General features: G+C 40.3%; 1 protein-coding gene and 1 non-coding gene across 2 annotated transcripts in view; both read left to right on the top strand.

The window, feature by feature from the left end:
- Positions 1-4,100: 4,100 nt before the first annotated feature.
- trnak-cuu lies at positions 4,101-4,173 on the top strand. The gene has a single exon. It is a non-coding gene; the product is annotated as a tRNA-Lys (tRNA).
- Positions 4,174-5,524: 1,351 nt separating this feature from the next.
- c14h20orf27 (chromosome 14 C20orf27 homolog) overlaps positions 5,525-7,190 on the top strand; it is a 42,293-nt gene continuing 40,627 nt past the window's right edge. The window contains exon 1 of the mRNA XM_012854451.3: positions 5,525-5,702. The gene's annotated coding sequence lies outside the window, so the exon portion shown is untranslated. The remainder of the gene's footprint in view (positions 5,703-7,190) is intronic.

Below are 7,190 nucleotides of genomic sequence, written 5' to 3'. Positions count from 1 at the left end.
AAGAATTGATAGAATATATGTGTGGGTGACATAAAGAAGGCTGTGGACAACATACTGCGTATCATCACGGTGTGATAGAGCTGGAGAACCTTTACAAGCCGCATCACCTTGGGTTTTCTACCAAAGAGAACTGATTAAGAAATGGGTTTAACAAAGTATCAGTTTAAGTGAGTGCGTAATAATGCTCCCTTGGTGTTGTACATTTCCATTTTTTTTTCTTCTGTAATATGTAGTTTTTGTTAAACGGATATGTAGCGTCATATTATTCACGAGAAATGTTCTGGAAGAATGTCTCATTCGTTGACGTAACACGTGGCATTTCTAGCAGGGGTGTGTATACTTTTCGACAGCCACAAACAGCCTACCCGTTTCTGTGTCCATCCGTGCTCATATCACCGCCAATCAAGAGACTAGCCTGGCTGTATAGGCTCATTCGACAGTCAAAGTAAGTAAATAATTAAGCTATTTCCTTTCCTTTTGTCCTTTTTGGGAGCTTCCTGTTTATATATCCCAAAGAGCTTTACTTTTGCCACGTTTCCCATAAATTAGTTTGGCTAATTAACGTTAGCACGCCACAGTATTTTATATTGCCAGGTTCGGAGGTGTTTGTACTACAGTTCCCTTCTGCTGCCATAATGCCAGGGAGAACGCCTGCCAGACATAGCGTCAAATACATCAAATAAATCACAACATACCAACCAAATTGATAACTATAATGTAGCTATTAATTTGAGTAATTTCAGTGTCAGTAAAATCTGAACAGAATGAGAGTCTTTGCTGGAAAAAACAACAACAACAACAACAACATACAGGCTTATCTGAAGCACATTTCCTTATTGTATAATACATAATACTTAGATTCATGCTTTGCAACTTTTAATATTCGGTATTCAGAGAGTAGATACAAAACGCCCCGTTTGCAGGTACGAGTTGACTGGTGTTTGTACGAAACGCTCCGCGGTTTTCGGTCCCTTCATTCGTGGCCGAAAAGCAGGCTGTGCAAAAACGGCCAAAGCGAGACATCTAGTAAAGGAGGTGGGGTGATAACCAGCATCTCATGGGGGTTAGTAATTAATCTCTGACCACTTTTCCCAGATGTTGAGAGTAGAAATTGTGTTGTTGGAATCTAAATAAGTCAGTCATAAACAGCATAAATCATACAGTGGCATTGAAAGCTGAAAATCCGTGCTTCTTTGAATGCGTCGCCAGGTCTCTGTGGCGCAATCGGTTAGCGCGTTCGGCTGTTAACCGAAAGGTTGGTGGTTCGAGCCCACCCAGGGACGGAGCGTTTTTTCTCTGCAACCAAAACTGCATGGTCGCAGACGGAATCGGTTAGATTTATACTTTAATTATTCAGCTCTCAAAGAAATACAAAACGCTCCACTAGCAGGTACGAATTTACACAGTACCCTCCGTGGTTGTAGACCGCTTCGTTCGTAGCTGAAAAGCAAGGTGCAAAACGACCAAAGCGAAATAAATAGCAAAGTGGAGAAAAAAAGTCTTGATTGATGTCTGTACAATTCTCCAAGGGTTGACGATGTAGCTTTTTTCTATTTCAGTAACATTCTGCGGTGAAGTGAAGATTAGCTTCGCTCATACATGGTGCATTACGGTATAAAAAGTAGCAGATATGGCTTTGCAGGCAAAAAAGAGAAATTACGAGACAATGCGAAGCATAACCCTCGGAAAATGTATATTTATGAGAAAAAAAAACCCGTATTGCTTTTTCTACAGTAAAATATTTATTCTAGTTATAGTATGTGCAACCCTTTAACCCATAATATGAAGAGAGTTTGAGGTCACCTTTTAGGATTTTGGAAAAAGAAATTACTGAAAATGAGACTAATGCACATGTTGGATAAGCATCATAAGGAACTTTGAGTTGGCTTTTCTCCAAAAACCTACAGTAAAATAATTAAATATTTATTCTAGTTATAGTACACGTGAACCTTTAGCATAATAAGAAGAGGGTTTGTTTTCACCTTTTAGGATTTTGGAGACATCAATTCTTAAAATCAGGCCACATTTATCTTGTATAAGCATTATGAGAAACTTTTGCAAAAAATAGGCAGTAATATTATAACATATTTAGTGTGGGTATCAGTGTCAAAGTAATAGTTTTTTCATAAATAAACATCTTCGGAGGGTTATGCTTCGCTTTTCTTATAATTTCTTTTTTTTTTTTTTTTTTTTTGCCTGCAAAGCCAACCCTGATGTGTTTTTTATTTTTTTATTTTATTTTTTAACCGTAATACACCATGTATGTGTAAAGCTAAACTTTACAACAGAGCGAAAGTCGGCTGGCTTGACCGTGTACTTTCAAATGTTAACCCACTTCACCATAGCAACAGATCATACAGATCAACATGTAGAGGACAGTGTTGTCTGCACAGTGGTGCAACGTCTCTGTGGCGCAATCGGTTAGCGCGTTCGGCTGTTAACCGAAAGGTTGGTGGTTCGAGCCCACCCAGGGACGGAGTCACTTTTTTCCTCCTCTCTATATCCAAAACTATCGGCATTTCTCATCCAATAGGATTCGCCCCTCTCCATTCTCACGTTGAACTGTTATCCTATGTCGCACCACCTCACAATGGACCGAGACAATCAAAATCCCAGCTGACGCCGTCACAGAAGCAGACATTTTTTCACGTTCTGAAGGACGCTGTAGTAATAAACACACTGAAAACTCACCCACAAAGTTTTGCACAGAAATGTGTCCAGTTTAGCATCGCTGAGACAGGACACAGCCAATATAGAGGGGAAATTTACTGTCCCCCTGGTGAAAGCCTGACTAAAGAGCAGTGGCAGGAAGAACTAAAAAATAAATGTGTATCCCTTTGTATCGTTTTAAAAACACATTTTATTGCATAGTTAATGCTGTTCCAGACCTCACAATCTTTTAATTTATTTCACAGAGGGGTTTTCTTTATTTTGCGATGATACCACAGATTGTCATTGTGTACAGAAGTCCAACTGTTTACAATCATAAACCTAAAACAAACCATAAAATACAAAGTTCCAAGACATCAGCAAACAAATAAGTTTTTGTTTACAGAAAAGAAATAGGAATTTGTTGCAAAGAATGGGAATTTGTTGCAAATGATTGCTAAGATTGTTCACAATCACTAATACTAGAGGTTAAAAATGTTTAATTCACTGTGTTTTATTGTTTATAAATAAACATTTGTTTTTTTTGAAACGGATATTGTCTGTGGTATTTTACTATGAATAAATATGAGCCGCTACTGATTCAATAATATTCATACACCAGCACCAATATATTACTCACTTCACTCAGCAAGTACTTTAGGAAATATACATGTTTAAAGACATACTATAGTTTGAGCTGCTATTTTTCTGTGTAAAAAAAAAATAAACTGATTTGATTAACAATATTAAAGCATACTGTATCATGCATATAGTAGACAGTATAATGGAAATGGAAATTCATTTTAATTTAATAAAGTTTAAAAAAAGGCATTTTGGCAAATAAAAAAGTGCTGTGTATTAATTTACTGTATGACACTATTTCCACAGAAAAAAAATAATGTTTTTAAGATAACACAACAGGTTACTTTCATTAGCACCTAAAAACTTAATTACGGGAAACATTTTCATTAAAACAGAACATTAGGACAGCTGGGATCGAACCCACGCCTTTAGGGTCTGCCGCTCTCTTCTTCCCCCCTTCCGGTTTTCTTCCCCCACCTATGCAGACTATTGATTCAGGCGAAGTGAGGCGGCACGAGATTGGATAACCGTTCATTGTGAGAATGGAGAGGGGGCGAACCCCATTTGATGATAGATGCCGACAGTTTTGGATACAGCTTGTTTTCTGAGACGGCCTACTGTTTGCTTTTTGAAGGGAAGGTGACTTGCAGACTGGTGAGGAGAATTCTCTTGTGTGAAGCAACAGCGCCCCCTGGAGTTACAATACATTGTGGTCACAAAGAGGAGACCGATTATTTCACGGGAACTGAATTCCGCACACCACTTGAATAGATCACTTTTGAAGTCCCTGTGGACGCAGAAAACATTCAAATAATCAGTGTTTCCCTGGTGGCAGGAGTATTTACCTGAATGGTGACGTACAGTTTCAGGCCCGGCTAGCTCAGTCGGTAGAGCATGAGACTCTTAATCTCAGGGTCGTGGGTTCGAGCCCCACGTTGGGCGTTCACTTTTTCAGTTTTGCGATGATTTGAAGATTGAGATTACAGTTTAGACCCCGAAGGCATGTATTTGTTGAAAACTAGTTTAAAAAACAGAAATGCTTGAAAAGCTTGAAAATGTAGGACTGATTAAAAATTATAAAGAGGTTTGAAAAAAATGGAGAATTATCTCAACACCACCGTTGACCAAACTATTATATAACTGCAGAGAAATGTGGGTGGCTAGGTTGAATGTGCAAAAGCAACCATAAAAATCTCCACTATTCAACTTAACTTTATAGAACGTAGCAGGCTTTGTTGCTGTACTTCCCTGTGAGATGTGACACTCAAAACATTATATTTAAAAATAGAAAATATGCAACATTATTATTATTATTAATAGTAGTAGAAGTAGAAGTAGTATTGGAAAACAAATGCAGGTAAATAGTAATTCAGAACAAAAACGTTGTTCTATCATTTAACATTTTTGAAGATACAGTCCAGAATCCTGTGATCGTTTTCAACAGCCTTGAGCATGCCGTGGCCTATCCTTTTGAAGACCGCTGACTTCAGAGTTTTGCATCTAACAGTCACAGACAAACTCCTCGAAGGAAGGCATGCCACAAAGGTCATTTTGCTAAAGAGGTGAGTTGTTAATTGAGTGCATTTTAATGGAAAGATGAGAGGAAGGGAAAGGGATAACCACACCCTGTGGAGGACTGTGTGTGGCTGGGGTCAGAGCCTCAAGAGCCAACACATCCAGGATATATGGCATTCCTTGTGAGTCTTGGGCAAAAATAAATAAATAAAAAGGACTTGGGTTGCTGTTCAGGGACTCCAAGGTCGCTTTTTTCAGATGAAACCAGACATACACACAAAAAACAAAAAACAAACAAAAAAAACTACATTTAATTAGATAATTTCAGTTTTAAATTGCCATCAGCTATAAGCAATAATCCTCAAGATGAACCTAAGCACTTGAAATATACAAACACTCTCAACAAAATTTGTCTTTGAATTTACCTAATGAAATGATCAACTATTCTATGACGTCCTCATTTATCGAGAAGCACCTGCAGAGCAATTTCTAGAAGATGTTCGCTATGCGCACAAGTCGCCGCCAGGTGGCGCTTCGACACAACAATACCGTAACCCGCCCAAAGCAGCAGAATAAAGAGCGGAGCGAGCTGCGGGGTTTAAACCCTCAACCTTGGCCGCCAGCCGTCAACCGATTGAATCTAAGGGTTTAATAATGCAGCGAGGGGGGCTCAGGTTACAGATCAGAGCTGTTAACATATATGTTCAACCAGTGCGGCCCTGGAGGCGGAGGACTAGGGGGCGTGTCCACTGCGCCATGTGATCGGATGTTACCCCCGCAGAGCAGAGTGAGACACACAAAAAAAGTGCCGAAACAAGAGGGGGGAGCGGAGAGTTTGAGCGGGTCGGTGAGGATTTCAGGATTTCTGCTTCTCATTCAGCCGGACAGTCCACTCCACGCCGCGTCTCTTCTCCTCCTGCGCGCCTCGGACAGACGCCGGCGGAGTATAGGCGCAGGTAAGTTATGCTTTCTGGCTGAAGGAGGCAAGAAACGAATCCGCCTTTAGACGTTTATTGTCTACGATGCAAACTTTTTAAACACAAAAATTGACGCCTTTTGTGGCAAAACATTAAATAACAAATAATAATAATAATATATGGGTGAACGCTGTCGCCAGGAGTTGGGGTGCAGAATGTTATTTGCAGCAGCTCGGCGTTGGGCTGCTGTTTATGTAGTGGCGCGCATTCATCCACATGGAGAGGGCTCAGCCACAGCAATGCTAGAATATAATGTGCTGTTTCTAAGTGGCTTTAGTTTTTTTTTTTTTTTCACTTTTACTGCGAGAGAACAAAAGGCTAGCACAGAGACCTTTGTCTGGTCTTTGCACTGGAAAAGAAAATCAAACATGTACAAGCTATTACATACCAGTGAATTGGCCTTTTGTTTTCAGCAGCTTTATTCATGTAGTAAATTCCTTTTAAAAAAAAAAACATCCAGCATTCTGACTAATTAAGCACACCCCCCGCCATCATTTCCTCCTCTCCATCAGATATCACCCCCAGTGTTTACCTGGGTCAGCCAGGACAGGATATTGCTGTAGGGAATGAGGACCTGTTGCTGCTCGCTGGGCCATCTGAAATGGTAGTTTATGAACTCAGGCTCAGAGAGGTGTGGGGGAGGGAGGACGTTAACAAAAGCATGGCTTGGCTGCTGGGTTTTAGCCATGGTCCTCATGCAAATAATAGGATTTCAGTGCTCACTTTATAGAAACGTCACTGTTCTGAGTGTACGTCCACGAGCGAGCAATAATCTTCTTAGTCTGAACAGAAACAGAGTATAGAGTGTATCTCATGTAAGATGCAGCCAGTAGTAAGTTATGATGAAGGCAGAGCGTGGTGGACGGGTTGGGTCGACCCACCGACTGGAGCTGAAGTTACAGATCAGCCGGGTTATTTAAAAGTCGGCTGGTTGCTGCTGGATTAAAAATGGTCCAAGACGGACCAAAGAAGTATCCCTAAGAGCCAATTTACAGCTGCGTGTGTATTAACATAAGCAGGTCACCAACAAGAAAATGTACTAAGATTAAAAAAAAGGATTGGATCAAAAACCACCAAGATTTTCGGCCGCACAGACAAAAATCCACTCATTGGGATGCCAGGAAAGTTGCTGAAATCTTTGGGTTATTATTGCATGGACTAACACTGTTTTACACGCTGTTGCACGCTGTGGGCCAGCTGGCAGAAAAAGGGGTCACCTGCCTGCCTTTGGCCTTTTGTACCTGCCATGTTTGGGTGCAACATGGCCACAGCAACTGATTCAGGTGTTATATGCCACTGAAAGTGCGCTAACTTTTGATCAGGGGTCATAATGGCTCACTTTTACAAGAGTCAGCAAGTCCGAATGGGTATCAAACCTAAATTAAATGGTAATACAGGGTAATCTAAACTTTGTTTAGACAAGAATAAACAATTAAATTACTCTCAAAATTAGAGGATTTTGGAATG

The sequence above is a fragment of the Fundulus heteroclitus genome, chromosome 14, assembly GCF_011125445.2.
Source record: "Fundulus heteroclitus isolate FHET01 chromosome 14, MU-UCD_Fhet_4.1, whole genome shotgun sequence".
NCBI lineage: Eukaryota > Metazoa > Chordata > Actinopteri > Cyprinodontiformes > Fundulidae > Fundulus > Fundulus heteroclitus.
This window is presented reverse-complemented; position numbering and strand designations above follow the sequence as displayed.